Here is an 18,210-nt window from a genome sequence, read left to right as displayed (position 1 = left end):
TAGAGAGGTCTTTAGTGATCATACTTTTACATAGAGAAATTACTGTCTGGATTTTCAGTAACTAACCACCATGTACAGTCTCAAAATTAAAATGCAAACTGTCAAAAAATATTTAATGATCATTGAATGAATCTCCTTCAGTCTGTTTTCTTAGTTTTAATCCTTTAAATGATGTGACACATCATAAACTTCTGGTGACTTCATCAGTGTCTCATCTAATGTGATATGCTGCAGCTCAAACAATTGTACTATTGTATCAAATAATTCTTATAGTTTCAGAAAACGGTGAGGGAAAATCTCATCTGAGGAGTGTCTTTTGCTATACATTTTATTTAGAGGAGATTTGAAATAAGACTTAAAACAATAACCTTTGATGTAAAAAAACATCTTAATATAAGAGCATTCAAAAAATCTCAGAAAAAAGAAATCCTTAGAAGTAAAACAGTGATTATGCAAGAAATGATACTTGGTACTTGGATAATGTTTGAGTTAAACCAAATCCAACAAGTATTTTTATTAGAGTGTTCTTTGTTCCCCTTGAAAATGTTTTATTGAATATCACATGTCTCTCTGAATTTCTGTTTTCAGGCACGTTTCCTGCTAGGAACATATGGGAAGGGTAAATGTCTGGAGTAAAATTTGAATGATATTATAAACTATGAGAGAGGATCTTGAAGGATTAATGCAGTTAAAAGAGCTAACAGTATGTCTGCAGTTAGATTTAGACAACCATTTGCTTACCCTATAATATGAAAAATAAAATGTGAAAAACAGATCTTGTAAAACCCTGTTACTTTATGTGTTTACGTTTTGATGTTGGTATCAATTTACCTTCCTACAGGTGCCTAGTACCATTATGTTTGGAACACAGAGAAATTTCATGTGTGTAAAACTGCAGAGCATTCTGGAGCTAGACATTTACGAACCGGGAAATGATTTACATGGAGAACCTTCACTCAGAACTCAGTGCTGATTCATGAAGTCCCCCGTGCCTAGGGCTTGTGTCCTGAACAGCCTGAAGTATTGTGATTCTTAGATGTTGGAGGTGAAGTTAAGAGTCATGGTCAACAGTAAGGGCAGATATGGGCAATTAATTTAGTAAACCAGGCGTAAAATGTGTTGTTAGTGTTTGCCTCATTGAGTCTTCAGTTTCCTTCTTTGCTGTGGTTGTAAAGACATGGCCTTTCTTTCCTTTCACAGTTTAAAATTTAGACCTCCAGAGAAGCATGCACCATCTATTGCCTTCCTGGGACTGCTCTCATCTCAGAACCATCGCTGAGGTACAGTGGGTGAGTCAGTCTAGGGAGGACTCAGAGGCCAGGGCTGACTGCACATGGGGGGGTGCCCTGGCTAGCCTGGGGAGATAAGGGTATTGACTGCACATCGTATCGCCAGACCGTAGGACATACATGCTTTCATGGAGCTTCCAAACAAATCTAGAAGTAGGCCTATAACTCCTATTTTACAAATAAGGCAGCTAGTTTACAATGTACTTGCTTAAGACTTCGGAAGTTCAGACCTTGGATTAGACTATGGCCCTGTTTCCAAACCCTGCTTTATTTTTGTTGTACTTTTGTTATTATTTTCATTACTGAACCCAGTCTTATACATTTTGAGTTTACTTATACAATTGTTAGTGACTTGCTCCATAAAAAAATACGACAAATTATATTGATTAGTGCTTGGAGACATTTAATATTTTACAAGATTTCAAAAGCATATCATCAAAGCATTTGAGTTCTTGTCATAACATCAGCTCATGAAGCTGAAATAGATAGGCGGTGCTGATAGTGGAGATGGGCAGCCCTTTAAGTAAGAACGCTCAACGCTCTAAATTGATGTGGTTGTCATGTAGGCCTGAAATTGGTAGTCATTTAAAATTCAGGGCAGATGGTCTGTGGTGCTTTTGTGTACTCCTGGGTATTTATCAATTAGGATTCAGCAGCATTTTGCCTGTTCTCATTAGGTAATTACATAAAAATATTCTTTATCACAGGAAAGAAAAACCTAATTACTAAATCTTGATTAAACCTTGTGCCAGAGGCTAACCTCTTGACCAGTGACATATGACCATGATGAAAGAAAGGCAAGTCAGAAAATTCCTTAGGGGGACTAGCAATGACCAGCGAATACCCAGGAACTGATTTAGGAAATGTGCTTGCTCTCTCTGTGTTTTGCTCTTTCCTAGTATCACTGATTATAAATAATATTAGTATCATTAAACCACATGCATTGTTGACAACTGCAACATTTTTTCCCTACAAGTATGTCTTGATTTTGCCATAAATCCAAAGCTCTTCAAAATATATTCTTGAAGAAAGGCTTTGGTGGCCAACAAATGGGCACTGACATATTATCTTTGTTCGGCTTCCTCTTCGTACATAGAGAGCCTAAGATTGCACTGATATAGAATTAGAGCACAATGCGCATTTCCATTTTTATTGAATCATACTCATATGTAACAAACTGAAACCTTAGACTCTTTTAGTTTTTGATACTTTTATATTTTAAATTCTATCATCAGGCTAATATCATCAGGCTAGATATTTCTCACGATTTTTTTTAAAGTTTATTATTAGGCATTTTGTACTAGTGTGCCATGGTTACATTTATAATGCTAACTCTGGGATTTAATGTGGTAGATATTTTTATTGTCTTTACTATCTTTAGAAGGGTTTGAGGCCTAGAAAGTTCAAGGGAGTTTTCCAGTATTTTTTTAGCCATCTGGTATCTAAAATTTTGTCCCTTTTTGCCATTTATAATGTATACTTTGGGGGAATCAAGTTTGCTCAACAGTATCATTTCTATAACAATTCCTGTTATTAGAGCACATGCAAATAAATTAAAAAACAAATTGATTACAAGAAACTGTGATCCACATGACCCTAAATTTTTCTTCAATGTGAAAGTGCATAGCTTCCTGTCCTGTGGATGTACTTGAATTGAAAGGTCCTTTCTAGTTTCAGCTCTTGTGAAAGCACATGGGACTAAGACTCCTGTCCTGAAAGTCTTTCCCTGACCATCTCTGCTCCCTGCTCTGGCAATTATTTTGTTTACTTATTTTGGCTTGTGTTTTACCCTACAAGAAAGAAAACTTTACAAGGTTACGGATCATCTCTGTCTTATTTACTATTTTTCCTCAGTGATAAGGTTTAATGCCTGGCACATAGTGGGCGATTAAGAAATATCTGAAGATGAAATGAATGCATGAGTGAGTAGATGTATACATGAATTACTGACTCAGGAAGTGGTAGAATAGTGTGCTCAGTAGTGTATTTCACCTGCATCACTTCTGATGGGATTCCAGCCTATTTAATTCTGTACCTATCAGCAGCTGCAGGCTGAGTGATGAATAGTAAAAAACAACAAGAAAAACCCAACAGGCAGATTTGCTACTGCTCCTATAGCTATGTCTATTTATCAAACTTGTATTATATGCCAGATATTTTTATTGCCTTTACTATCTTTAGAAGGATTTGATGCATAGAAAGGTAAAGGAAGTTTTCTATTGGGTTGTCAGAAGAGTCATGACGTGCTATAAAGAGTACTGAAAAAAATAAGGGAAAATGAAATGCAGCACAGAAATTAGTCAATGTGATAAGAATCAGTGTTCAGAGAGGCCATCCAAGAGGGAAAAATGCGTGCCACTTACAGTCAAAAGCCCCTGCAAAGAGCCTTGTCAGAAACAACTTGATCACTTCTCTCCCTTTTCTCTCTCACACACCACCATGTATAAGGACAGGAGAAAATTCAGAGGTAAATCACCTGTGATGGGAAGTAACTGCAAATAGATGGGCTTTGAAATGCCAGATAGAGTGAGTGTATCCTTTTGATTGTATAACAAACCATAAGAACCAGGTGGGCCTTAGCATGCAGATCTGATACTTGAAGTACATTAATACATTTTTTATTTCCATCAAGCAGTATAAAGACCAGAGACATATATTGATTGTACTCTGTTTCTTGGCTAGTCACTTTTGTTTGAAAGCAGCAGATTAACAGGTGATTTTTATATCCTGAACTAACTTACCTATAGTTCCCTGTACTTGTTAGTTTGAAAAAAGGTGGATAATGAGATCAAGGCTAAGAGACTTAATAATATTTCATCTTGCTGTCAAAACCTATTATTTAAATAATTGGAAACTTTTGAAATGTTAAAAATAGTCCTAGAGGGAATAGAAAGGATTTAAAAAAGAAAAAAGGAGAAAGAGAGACAGAAGAAGAAAACTGGACTTTGGGTGATAATGATGTATCAATGTTTGTTCATTCCTTGTCACAAATGTACAGCTGTGGTGGGGTTTGTAAAGTGGAGGAGGCTGCATGTGTGTAGGAAAGGGGGAAGAAGGGTCTAATTTTTGCTTAATTTTGCTGTGAACTTAAAACTGCTCTAAAAAAAAGGTCTATTTAAAAATATACATGATAAGGTTATAAAGATCTCTCCATTCAGTTGGAATATTGCACTTTGCAGAACTTAAGTATTCATATCTATGACCACATTCCTGTTAATGACCACACAGAGTGGAGAGGCCTAAACATCCAGTTATATCTGCTTTCTCCTTGGGAGTTCCTCCCTCACACGGCAGCGATCTCATCTCTTCTTCTATGATCTCCATTCCCATATCAAAAGTTCATTTTGCTCTTATATATGAAAAATACTTTTGAGAGACATCTGAAAGGATTATGCTTGTGAGTTCTGAAAGAATTTCTCTCAGGCAAAAAAAAAAAGTATATCATATGTATACGTGTATGTGTGTGCATGTGTGTGTGTATGTGCAGAGTAATATATATATATATTACTCTGAAGATCCAAAGGTCTAAAGATCACTGTGAATCTAAAGCTAAGCAAGCTGGGCCACCATGGATGGTAAACTCTGATGTAAGTCTTGGGAAGTTGAATTCCTGGGTTCCCATAATTGGTGGAATATTCTCACCAATTAGGTGATGCTGTGTCCATAATCTAGAGGAAACTTCCAAGGCCTCATTGCCTTGGTTCCATGGAATTTGACAAATGGGACTACGTTTACTGTATTAACTTGTAAAGTTCTTGGCTTTACCTGAGATTTCTCTGAATAGTTTGGTAAGGTGAAGAAATTCATTGTCTTCTTTTCAACTGATTTGCATGCTTATTTCCAACTATATGTCTTACAAACACTGCTTCCCTTTTTCTATAAATTCTTCATTTCAAATTACTTGTTACCATGGAGAAACCTCATGTCCATTGGGCAGAGTTTGGAATGACATTCACGAGATATAAAAGTTGCAGGTCAGGAGGTACAGTATTTTTACCTTTTTAAGTTGGCCAAGACTTCTGGAAAAAGATGTAGCAAATGGCTAGAAAACATTACAACCAAAACTTTAGATTTGGAATATTAAACAAAGGGGGTGGGGGGAAGAAGATGAATGAGTATGTGCCACCCTGTGGAAACTATATAACTCATGCTTGGGGAATTGTGATATATAGCTATTTATGTGATTTCAGAAATCCAGTTACTGTATGTATTGTTAAATAATTCCATTCTTGGTATTTTTAAGAACTCTAAACATTTATCAACAAATAGTTTTCAAACATATGAGGACACCTTTCTAAATTATCTGTTCTTTGTAAATTGCAAAAATCATATGTTAGTCTGGTGAATATATATATATATATATATATATATATATATATATATCGTAGGATATATTAAAATGGCTTTGGGAACTGTTTCTTGGACACCAGGAAACATTAGTATCATAATAAAACCCAACTCTGTACAAAAGGCACTGATTAATACAGTTTTTTTATTCCTTAACTACTAAATGATTCATCAACTATTTATTGGGCTTTAGAATGAAGTTCATAAAAATAGAAAATGACAATTGAAACCCCCTAAGGGCTATTAATTTCCATCTGACTTGCTTGAACCCATTACCTTACATAATAAAAATGATTTTTACACAGTATGTCTCTCTGTAGTCTGTGTGAATTCACTCACTTAAAAATCTAAGTAATGGTCATGTGGGGTGGAACAAACTTTCTTGAACCCTCAAGGTTCTTCTGGCTGGTCTAATAATCAAGTAAACATGAGACAGAGTCACAAGAGAAAATAACCAAATTTAATACATACATATGCATGTGAAGCTCTCATCCATGAGAGATTCAGAGACCCCTCATGCAGGAGAGGTTCAGAGATCGAAAGGGGCATTGAGGTATATGAGACGTCCTGAGCTAGGGATGAAGTAATGCACCTTGGGGGCTTGAAAGGGCCATGGCAGGATAAGAATTGACGTTTAGTTTAGTAAATAGAAGTTTGCCCTGCCCTATAGATAGGTCAGAAGGAGTTACTCTTGATAATCTCTTATGGGTAAGGCCCGGAATTCAAAGTCTCCTAGGTAATTAAAGGGAGGGCAGAAGTTCCTCTTGAGCTTGTGGCTAAAGTTGCCTTTAGCTCAAAGTAATCTGCATAGCACCGAGGCACATCTTGGGGTGGCTTGTCCTGAACCCCCGCAGTTCCATGTTATGTTTTTATTCTACTGTTATTCTTAGAAATAGAGCTGACAGCAGGGAGCTTCCAGTTCTGAATCTGTTATTACAAAAAAGCATTTATAAGCCTCTTTCAGTTAATGCTGTTTTTATTTAATTATTAGTATTTCCTGTGGAAAATGTCAAATAAATATTACAAATATTTCTTCAACTTACATTACTTTAATTCCCTTATATTTTGGTTAAATCTTTGTAAAACAGCCTTTTCAGCATAACTTCTAATGGGAGATATGTAATTTCAACACAGTGAGATCTGTATAAAATTGTCTTCCTATAATGTTTTCCTATGTAATTTTTATCCTTTGGAAATCCATTCTCACCTGACAATTGTTCCTATTCTCAAGCTTAAAATATTTTATTCTTTGTCTTATTTGGAAAACATTATGAGAAAACTCCTCCTTTTTATAATTCTTTTGTTCAACAACAATAAAGACCTTATATCTGGTGTTCATGAAATGAGTATAGAAAGCAACATTCTGAAACTTAGACTATCTATTACTAAGGCTTTAATTGAAGTTCATGTCACTTAAATAGAAAATACGTAGATATCAGGGTGCTTACAATTATAACAAGACTACCTATTTAAGCAAATAATCTGTGATAACCAAAATAAATAATCTATTTAGGCAGAAAATCAAATCACTTGATTTTGTGTCTAGTATCAAGTTTTCCTCCACTTGGGTTTTCAAAAATGGTTTAAGACATTTGTTGCTCAGTGTTATCTGAAGTCTTCCTGCATAGAAATCACCTGAGGTTCTTGTTAAAGATCCAGGTCCGTGGACCCAGAACTCCATTGAAATAGCTCTCACCAAATTTCACAATGATTCCCAACTTGTCAGACACAATTATCATCTGACTACTTGCTCGCACTTGGCACCATTGCCAGTTTCTCTTCTTGACGCACTTTCTTCTCTAGGCATGCATGCAAAGGCCTTCTTTCTACTTCACAGGAACAGCTTAATATCCTTGCCAGTTTTTCCTCTCTGAGAATCTGCTTTTATTAACAAGCATCCCATACAACACCCCCTCCCCCAATCCCTGCAAGATATGGCACAACAAACCCCCTGATATCTTTTTTATTTTAATTACTTATTATTAGGACATTTCACCTTCCAATTGAGCTGATTTATCATCAATACATTTCATTCTTTCTTTGAAAATTTATGTCTGAATATTCAACGAAGCAAAATACAGAGTGACTGCTTTTTGGGAGAGAGGCCCACATGAAAAGTTAAATAATCACAAGTCATCATAGCAAAAGGTATGTCTCAGTTAAGAGGTATGAATTCATAGGGAAAAGTGGGCCTTTGTAAATTTCTTGGCGAAGGTAAGGATTGAGTTAGGCCCTTATGGGTGGACCATGTGTTATCAGGAGAGCTACAGTTCTAGTTTCTGTGTTACAGCTAGAAAACCATAATGGCAAATGAAATCTCAGGTCCTGGATTCCGTCTAGAAGTCCAAGCTGTATTACATTTTAATTTATAGCTTTTGAATGAATAGGACACTTTAGATTTAGAAAGTATAATATATTGATTTTAGGAACTTAGATGTAAACAGCTTTTCAAGGGAATTCTTGTTCATAAGTAAAATTCATATATAGTTATCAGTTTAGGAAAGTAAATAGAAAGCTCTAAGCAGACTGAAAAAAATCAAGGCAAAAGCAATTAGCAAGCCATTGGTGAAATCATTAATTTACAAAAGACCATGGGGATTTCACCCACCAAAGAATAAAGTATTATTAACACATATATGATTCATATAATTATGCAACTATCACAGCAAAGGAGTTTGGATGCCCCATAGGGCTATTTCTGATTTTTTAAACTTACTATTACATTAATCACAAAAGATGTTTCTTTATGAAGTAGCTCATGCTGTGTTTTATTATGGTGGCCATGACTATTGTCTAGCAGTACAAGGGAAAAAACTGAGTGAGAATATGAAAAGAGGAGGAGAAAATTTTGGAGCACAAAGAAGGTAGATAGGTTTAAAAACCATCATCCATATCTCCAGGAAACAATAATCATTTCAGTAAATAATCTTGGGATTGGAAGATTTTTTACAACATTTATGCAAAAAAAAATATCTTTTTCAGCACCTGTTTTATATACAAAAGGTAATCACTCCAGTACTCCTAAGACACTGTAAATGCAAATATAAATCAGACCTAGACTCTGCCTCAGGAATCTTACAGTTTAGTAGGGGAAATCTGACAAGAATATGGGCACTTATAATCATGTTTCAGTTAGATACTATGGGAGTTCAGAGGAGGGCAGTCAAATTCCTAATATTTTTATATTGGCAAGAAATATGTGATCTTTTAAGAGCAGAAGCATGATTAAGTCTCTCTTATCTCAAAATACAATGATAAGTTGCCACAAAAACTTAGTCTTTCTGTTACAAAACTTTTCACAACAAAGCCAATAATACACCCCTTCACTTAACTCTGTGTATTTTTCCAGATTGCTGTGCATTCTAATCTAAAACCCAACCGCTCCACAAGCAACTACAAACTGACGTCCACACTCACCACTTCATCTGTTTCAATGCCAAATACAACAAACTATTCTGAGTCCCTTTATTACCTTACACATCTTCTGCATTTAGCTCTTGATTTCTTTTTCCTTAAAACTGTTTCTTCCTCTAGCATCTTGGATTTTGCATTCTGGTTGGTGATTCCAAGTCTTCGTCCTAAGGCTCTCTTCCTCAGCCAGTCCCTTAAATGTTGGTTTGCTCTAGAGATTCATCCTTGGCTCTTTCAATTATTTCTCTCATCACACTTCTTCTGGCTGAAATCCTCCACCCTTAAGGCTTTTTTTCTACAAATAACTTAAGTCTCCTGCAAAATATTCATGTTCTCTCTTCCATAATGTAGAGGGACTTCCCAATCAAGGACTATATTTTCCAGACCAAGCCCTCTTGGATCTAGGAGATGGCACAAAACCAATTCATGACAATAGAATATAAGGAGAAATGACAAGTCATTTCTGGGCCAAGGAGCTTACAAAAAAACATTAATACTCTTCTGACTTTTCCCATCTGTTTGCCCTGGGAGAAAGTGGAACAACGCAATGATGGTAACCTGGGACCCATAATCAGAATTTGATTAGCCACCAGCCAGGAACGTGTATAACTGATATTTATGTGAGTCAAAAATAAATTTAGATTACGTTAAGCCACTGAGATTTGGGGATTTACTTGTTATAGTAGCTAACATTAATATAGCAATTGGTAACTTGAAGTATGATTCTGTAATTAAAAAATAACTTGAAGTATGTGGAATTGGATTAGTATTTGGGTACTAGGCAATAAGGATATCAATATCAAAGTGTGGAAAGATGATGACAAGGTTACGCAGTGGTAAAATATTTGGTAAACTATTGCCTGTAATAATTTGGAAGGCATCCAAGACTCCTGTCTGTAGTTGGAGGAACAAAGATTGAAAAACAGAATTTTAGTACTGTTTGTTGATTGTTACTGGTTGAGTTTAACAAGGTTTGAGGAGAAAATGATGAAGTCAGGCAAGAAAGAAACATTATACAAGCAATAAATGAAAGAAGTAGAGAGAGTTCTGAAATATGAAACCTCTCAAGGTGATAAAACTTTACAACTTTTAGAGCCAAATCAAATAGAAATGAGACTTAAAAAGACTTTGAGGAGATGCAACACAAAGGCACAATACATGAAAGAAATAATTGATAAGCTGGACTTCATTAAGATTAAAAACTTATGCTCTTTGTGCTCGCCGAATGGCTCAGTTGGTTAAGAGCGCAAGTTCTGAACAACAGGGTCTCCGGTTCGATTCCCACATGGGCCAGTGAGCTGTGCCCAAGCTGAGCTGCCACTGAGCTGCCAACGGGTGGCAGGATGGCTCAGCTGGTGAGAGCACATGCTCCTAACAATAAGGTTGTCAGTTAGACTCCTGCATGGGATGGTGGGCTATGTCTACCAACAACTAAGATTGAGCATGGCACCTTGAGCTGATTGGCCGCAAGCTGCTGACAGGCGTCTGGATGGCGACTGGACTTGGACCTGAAGCTAGATGTGCCCTCCACAACTAAGATTGAAGGACAACAACTTGGCTGTTCCCCTTCCCCAATTCCCCAACACTGTTCCCCTTCCCAATTCCCCAATCAAATCTTTAAAAAACAAACAAAAAAACGTATGCTCTTTGAAAGACACAGTCAAGAAAATAAGAAGACAAATCACAAATTGGGAAAAATATTTGCAAAAGATATATCTGATGAATGACTGTTATCTAAAATATACAAAGAACTCTTAAAAACTCAACAATAAGAAAATGAGCAACCTGATTAAAAAGTGGGCAAAAGATCTGAACAGACATCTCACCAAAGAGGATATGAAGATGGAAAATAAGCATATCAAAAGATGCTCAACATCATAGATCATCAGGGAATTGTGAATTAAAATGATGAGATAGCACTACACACCTATTAAAATGGTGCAAATCCAAAATAGTGACAACACCAAATGCTGGAGAAGATGTGGAGCAATGGGAACTGTCATTAAGTGCTGGCTGGAATAAAAATCGGTAGAGCCACTTTGGAAGATAGATAGTTTGGCAGTCTCTTACAAACCTAAACATACTCTTACCATATAACCCACTAATATTACTCCTTGGTATTTACCCACATGAGTTGAAAACTTCCTGAACACGATGTTTATAGCAGCTTTATTTATAACTGCCAAAACTTAAAAGCAACCAAAATGTCTTTCAGTAGGTGAATGGATAAATAAATTGTTGCACAGACAGTGGAATATTATTCAATGCTAAAAAGAAATGAGCTGTTTAGCTATGAAAAGATATGGAGGTGAAAGTGGAGACCTTGTAAGTGATATCATGGAAATACAAAGGGTCTTAAGAGAATGCTACCAACAATTATACACCAACAAATTGGATAATCTAGAAAAAAATTAATAGATTCCTAGAAACATACAACCTATCATAACTGAATCGTGAAGAAATAGAAAATATGACAGACTAATAACAAGTAAGGAGATTGAAGCAGTAATAAAAAAATCTTCCAACAAAGAAATGCCCAAGACCAGATAGCTTCATGTAGGTGGATCCTAACAAACATTTAAAGAAGAATTAATGCCAGTCCTTCTCAAATGCTTCCAAACGATTGAACAGGAGGACATACTTCCAAAATCATTTTGTAAGGCCAGCATTATCCTCATACCAAAGCCAGGTAAGGACACGACAAGAAAATTACAGGGTAATATCCCTAATAAATATTGATGCTAAAAATCCTCTACAGAATACTGGCAAACTCAATTCAATAGCACATTAAAAGGGTCATAAACCATAATCAATTGGGGTTCATCCCAGAAGTTTGTTATAGGCTACACAATCCATATACAAAATCAATTGTATAGATGGCAGACGGCACCTCACGATGTTTTTGATTGTTAGTAGTGGTCAAGTCAGTGGTTGTGTGGGTATTTCTCCAGAGAGGGAGGGAACAAAGTAGACAGGGGAGGGATAGAGTGAGAGAAGATACTGTGGCTGGCTAAGCACTATGCTGGAATGGTCAAAGGGATGGCTAATTTTAACTTGATTGCACTTCTGTCCTCTTTCACCCAGGTCATCAGTCACTTCTATGCTCACAGGAGTCCTCATGAGTGTTTCCTGTTGATTTACTTGTTTCTGTGTATGCATGTCTATTTTTGATGAAAATTAAGTAAAGGTGCTGAGTTTAGGAAATGCCTTCAAGTCATAGAGTAGAAAACAAGAATTCAGTGGAAGCTGTAAGAGGCAGCTGGAAGTTATCATGAGACGCCCCAGCCTTTCTCTCTTCCATGATAAATTTAGACTCCATGCTACTCAGTGCTATAACCATTTGTTACCTTTTAACTATGTACGAAATTGGATTATATTCATTTGAGGGGTTGAAGAGGATTTAGAAGATTTGATTTTAAGCTAACTGAGGACAGGGATTACATATCTTTGTAGCTTTGTATTTTATTAATTGAAAGTTTAACAAATAGGGGATGTAACTTGACAGGCTTAATGAAATTAAGGAAAGCACTAGATCTTCCTCCAAGATACTAATAAAGAAAATACTTAAAATTGAGTCACTGAATAGAACCTAATAAATTTTTATTGTGTTATGAGCACTTTGTTAAAATGTGCTTATACTTTCCAAGGTCAAAACCACCCACTTTGTGCAAAGGCCTTGATGTCAGCAGTTCCTGTCAAAGCCAGATGGGTCGCCTTGAAGAACTTATCTACTGTCTCTTGTATTAAGCACTGTGGGCCGCTTATGATATATTTTAGGTTTTGTAGTTATTTTTCAGGGCATCCATGTACACAAGATTAATTTTAAATCCTTTAACACATTTTCCTCCTATGGATGTTACTGCTGCAGTCCCTTGTGAGAACATGTGTTGGTTATGTTAGAATAAGACTTAAAGTAACAAATTTACTTCCTTTCAAATGCTTTAGACAATTTTAACCCTCAGGAATAAATCCCCAATTAGGTGGTTAAGGCTTAGGGAGTAAGTGAAAATAGACCAGGGGAAGTTTTCTAGCAGGTCTCCCCCTCTGAGAACCCATCCTGGGGGGTTTGTCAGGAAACCACTTTTCTCCTCTTACACACCTCCCAGTTCCCTGCCACCATGTGGCCGCAGTGCTAAAGGCAAGCAGATTCTCAGAGGAGTAAAAGGGATGAGGACAGTGGGCCAGTAATTCCAGGAAGCAGAGTGTAGAAATCAAGGTAGGATTGCCTGTTTGTAAGAAGGAGATATTAAGAGGAGATAAACTCTACAGCTATTGTAAGCAAGGGCAAAGAATAAGCTAACTCAAAATGAATTTTCCTTTTTAGACCTGAAAGATATCATAAAATCAGTTTCCTTTTCTATTCTTGCTCTGTCCCTCTTTAAACTGGACTCTCTTCGACCTACTCCAGGGCATGCTTCTATATTCATAATATACTTCTATATGTATGATTTCTCATGCATTATTTCATTGTATCCTGACAATAGCCATGTAAATAGGAGGTATCATCAGTCTACATATCAGGAAAGTGAGGTTGAGAGGGCCCATAGGTATATTTTGAATGTGTTACAACTAGAATATCTCAAGTTTGGGTCATTTGCTTCTAAACCTTATGACTGATTCATAATATGTTCTCTACTAGCTTACAAGTCTTTTCATAATCTGGTTCTTCTTTCCTTCTCAAGCTTTGTCTCTTATCACTTTCTCACTTTGCAATCTGTTATTCAGTCAAGTTGGACATCTTTAAGTTCCTCACTTGTGCCAGAGCCTCTCTCACTTCTGAATATTTTCTTGTGTCCTCTGCTTCTACCATTAACATTATGGGCACCATTTTGTCTGCTTCGCTCTTAGTCAGTCTTCACATTGCATCACATGTGTCATCACTTCCAGGAAATCATTATTGACCAGCCCACACTGTAATAGCCCTCATAGTGCCTTGCTTGCCCTCCGTCTTCATATTTTTCACGCCTGACGTATTGTAATTGTACTACCCCTTGGTCTGTGAGCTATGCGAGAGGAGCAGACCATATCCATTTTATTGGTCTGGTTCATAGTAGGTGCTCAATATTTATTCTTTTACTGACTGATTGAAATGATGAATGAATGAATTAATGAATGAATGAATAGATAAATATTTCTTATTCAAGTTCACTCTTTCTTCCAGCCACTTTCCAAGTCTCCCTTATTATATTCTCAAATGTTTTAGTGTCCTAAGAATAACAGTTAATTTTTCTTAAAGGGGTGTCCCTATATTTACAAATACGAAGCCTCTCTAGTCATTTTAGGCCTTCTGAGAGTAATAGAAGGCCAGATAACACTTTGTGAAGAAAGAATATATCAAAAATCCCACTTTGCTACATTTCTGTTTCACTTTTTCCCCACCACCTACTTTCCAGGGGAGGATTCCAGTTAGTTCTATTTTTAGCCCATCCATCAAAATTTTCTGTGACTCATTTGCTACCTATACAGAGCTAAATCATAGGTCAAAATAACAATAAAAATGCAAATTTATAGGAGTTTCCCATTATGCAGGACATATTGTAATCTTAGACCTTGCTGAAATCAGTTCCCTTGAGATTTCCCATCCATAAGTTTAGTAATTGTCTTCTTGCAATTCTTTGTTAGATTTCTCAGTCCTGTCTTACAACTTGGAAAGAAAGCCTGGGCATACTCTGGTAGGGGATCTTTAATCCAAAGGCATAGAAGCTTCTCAGAGGTTATGTATATTGAACTATGTCCAAGTTTTCCACGATGAACTACATAAAATCTTGCCATATGTTCCTCTTCATATTGGTACATCTGAATGGATATTGATAAAATGATCTAGATATATTCACTGATTGATAAAAGTCACTAGTTTCTGAATATTTAGATAACTCAATATTTGGTGGTGTTTGATTTATCTAGACAAGTGAAATGTGGTTAAAACAAACCTTTGGGCTTTATACCATGGGCCCCCCCTTTTTTGCATGGAAAAGGTCTGGGGAGCAGCTGGCTACCAGCTGGAACCTCATGCTGTTTTATTGAAGTGGAATTGGGGCTTTAACAAGCTTAATTATAACAAGACTTCACCTGCATCACAGAGCCTGTTACCATCTCCTCGCCACCCCCTTCTTCTTCTTCTTCTTTTTTCTTTTTTTTTTTTTTCTTAACACATTGCTGGTTGTTTTGAAGACTGTTTTCAATATTTCCACCCAGTCCTTATTTGATCTGAAAGCTTTTTAGTGATACCCTTGATTTAGTTACAATAGCATAAAAGGCTAAATTAAATCTAGCTACTTTTGAGTAGGTCAGCTCAGGCATGAGGTGAGGGGAGTTGGAGATAATGGTGTTATCTATAAACTTGATTTAAGTGATAGATCTGGCTAGATCATCTGTTCCAATGAGTTGATGAGGGAACCATGTGCTTGTGTCATTAGTACATGTATCCTGAAGGTTTACCTTTATTTTGCTTTATGATTCTCTTAAGCACATTATACTATAATGTAAGCCTCACATTTGATTGTAAGCACTTCGAAGTCCTTCCTACTGTAGCTGATAATAGTTCCCAGCACGAAACTGACACTTAGGAAATACCATCAATAGCTTGATTTATTGAAAGTCTATATAAATTTGCAAAAGAGACTAATGATCACATATTTAAACATTATGTTATAAACTCTTGTGTTTTCTTTTAGCATGAACTGCTAAATGATGATTAACAGCTGCTATTTCCTTTGTGTTGTGTTTTTAATGCATGAACAAATGACTGTTAACCTCTTTAAGATGGTGATTTAGGGGAGAGATTAGAGAGATTTGAAATTACTACCTTTTCAATATGAAGAGGAGAAAAGTGATGAGAGTCTTTGTTTGGTGACAATAGTAATAATACAATGTGAAAATGTTGGTTAAAAGTACTAATCCCTGTTGCTTTTTGTGCTAAAGGATTTCTAGATCCTGGCAGCCTCCAGAGGCACAAGGCTACGTGAATAAATTAAATGTTAGCATGAAATAACTGGGGCTGATCCTTTTGGGCTTATGTTTATAGTTTTCTTGTCTTCAATAAGGTAATTACATTTTTATTTTCTGTAACACTTGGGATTAGAGATATTAATAGGTCTTGGAAAAGGAATTGGGGACAGTTGGTTCAGTCCAACAACAATTTTCCAATAGACAGGCTTTTCTAAACTGAAAATTGGATGAAAGAATCACCTATGATATTTACTATGTACTGTATTTTAAGAGGTTTAGCTGATGCGTGATATTTAATGAGAGACAGGGAAATTCCATATTGTTTAGACAATCTTATGGGGGAACAGGGTCCTGTAATGGAAGCAAAGAAACTATGCTTCTTATAATTATTATAGGTATTATATTATCTAGTCTGTTGTTCAAATATTTTAATGGTTAAATTCAATTTCTCTCAAGGCCGAGGCTCAAACATGATCTCTTCACTATGACTTTTTCTAACTTTTCTTCTTACCCGCACCGGGCCCCTCCAGCAGGATTGCCATCCCCTTCATCTCTGCTAACATCTCGGCTCACAGTGCATTCCTCTTCTCTCACAGCACTTCTCAAATTGCATTGTAATCATTTGTTTACGTATCTGTCTCTCTCACCAGACGTGAGCTCTTCAAGGACTGAGACAGCATTTTATTTAATTCACTTGGTATACCCACAGTCTGTCAGTGCCTGGCACATAATATAGGCCCATAATAAATGCTGAAAGAAAAAAGAAAAAAAAGGGTGGGGATTAATGAATGAATGTCAGTTATTGTCATCTCTGATTTATTTGGCAGTCATATCATAGCGTGCAAAAAAGAAATGCCCATCTTATGCTCTTTCAGTGTCTTGTAGTCTTTTTAAGAAAACTGCGGAGTACTTAATAGCCCTCTCAACTCATATTGCATAATTCCACAATAGTAATAGCAGTACTATAATTAAAGTGTAAGTGCTACCAAATCATTGCAAATCCTACTGACTTGCAGTTCTAGAATCTGCAGAGGTGGATTTTTTGTTTCAATGGTAATTCACTCAATAAAAACAAACAAACAAACAAACAAACACATGATGTTGGGTATATAAAACTTGGTAACTAATTGTTAAACTTTTAAAATTCATTTGTATTTACAAATAGTTTTGATTCGAATTTATTCTTAGGACAATAAATAGAGGTTTTATTAAGCAGTCATTGAGGCAATCCAATAGGCTTACTGGCAAATGGTACACTTGCTTAAAGACCAAGGTTACCATGCTTGGTGGGTAAGTAGGATGGTAGCTGAAAAGCCTGCTGGTTATTGAGTTCATCTTTTGAACAAATGTTTTGATTTCATTAAAATGAAAATGCATTCCACCCAGATTTTCCTGTTATTATGTAAATTTATGTGTATTTAAGAGAATTTTAATTATTCTATTTCATTCATTTACACTTGAGTCATTAAAAACACACTTGGTAATGAATAAGAGGGTCCCTATTCTTGGCTTTACTTTTTATTAGTTTATACCCCCTATGACTTTTTTTCCCCTCACATCCAATAAACTTAGCCAGGTAGGCGATTTGACAGTAGCACAATCACCTCCAATACCACGTTTGGCTGAAGAAATGGAAAAAAAATTTCATTCACTATCCTTATTAAATGATGCCTGATAGGTTATGTTGTTGTTTTTATAAACAAACTTATGTAAGTTTAAACAAACACATAAAATAGCAGCCTGAACACTTATAGATCTTTAAGAACAGGGCTTATGATTTCTTATTCATATATTCACGTATTATCAGGTCCTAGAAAATGCCTGGGAGAAAAGAGCATTCATAAATGTTGAACACGGATTAATTGGTCACTGCATCCACAGATGTTATAGGACAATCTACATTTTTGTGTTTAGTGACTAAGTCAGCAGAAGGAATCACAAAGGTCATTTTTGTTTTTGAGGCATGAGAGGAATTTCAGTTATGGCGGGAGGCTTGTAGGGAGAGAAACCTTGATTTATATGCAATGCATATTTTGTACCCCAGAGAGAAAATAGGTGGGCTGGTCTTACACAGAACAAAGCAAAGGTTTAATTCAGCTGACAAAGTTTCTGATCAGCCAATATTGAGACTAGACAAAGGCTGGCATGGGAAGAGAGAAGTGCTTACTCGTTTCCTTGTCCCCATATTCCTGAAATGACTAACACAATTGTGGTC

Source organism: Hipposideros armiger, unplaced genomic scaffold, assembly GCF_001890085.2.
Source record: "Hipposideros armiger isolate ML-2016 unplaced genomic scaffold, ASM189008v1 scaffold_318, whole genome shotgun sequence".
In the NCBI taxonomy this organism is placed as follows: domain Eukaryota; kingdom Metazoa; phylum Chordata; class Mammalia; order Chiroptera; family Hipposideridae; genus Hipposideros; species Hipposideros armiger.
The sequence above is the reverse complement of the archived record's forward strand: the minus strand, read 5'-3'. Positions refer to the sequence as shown.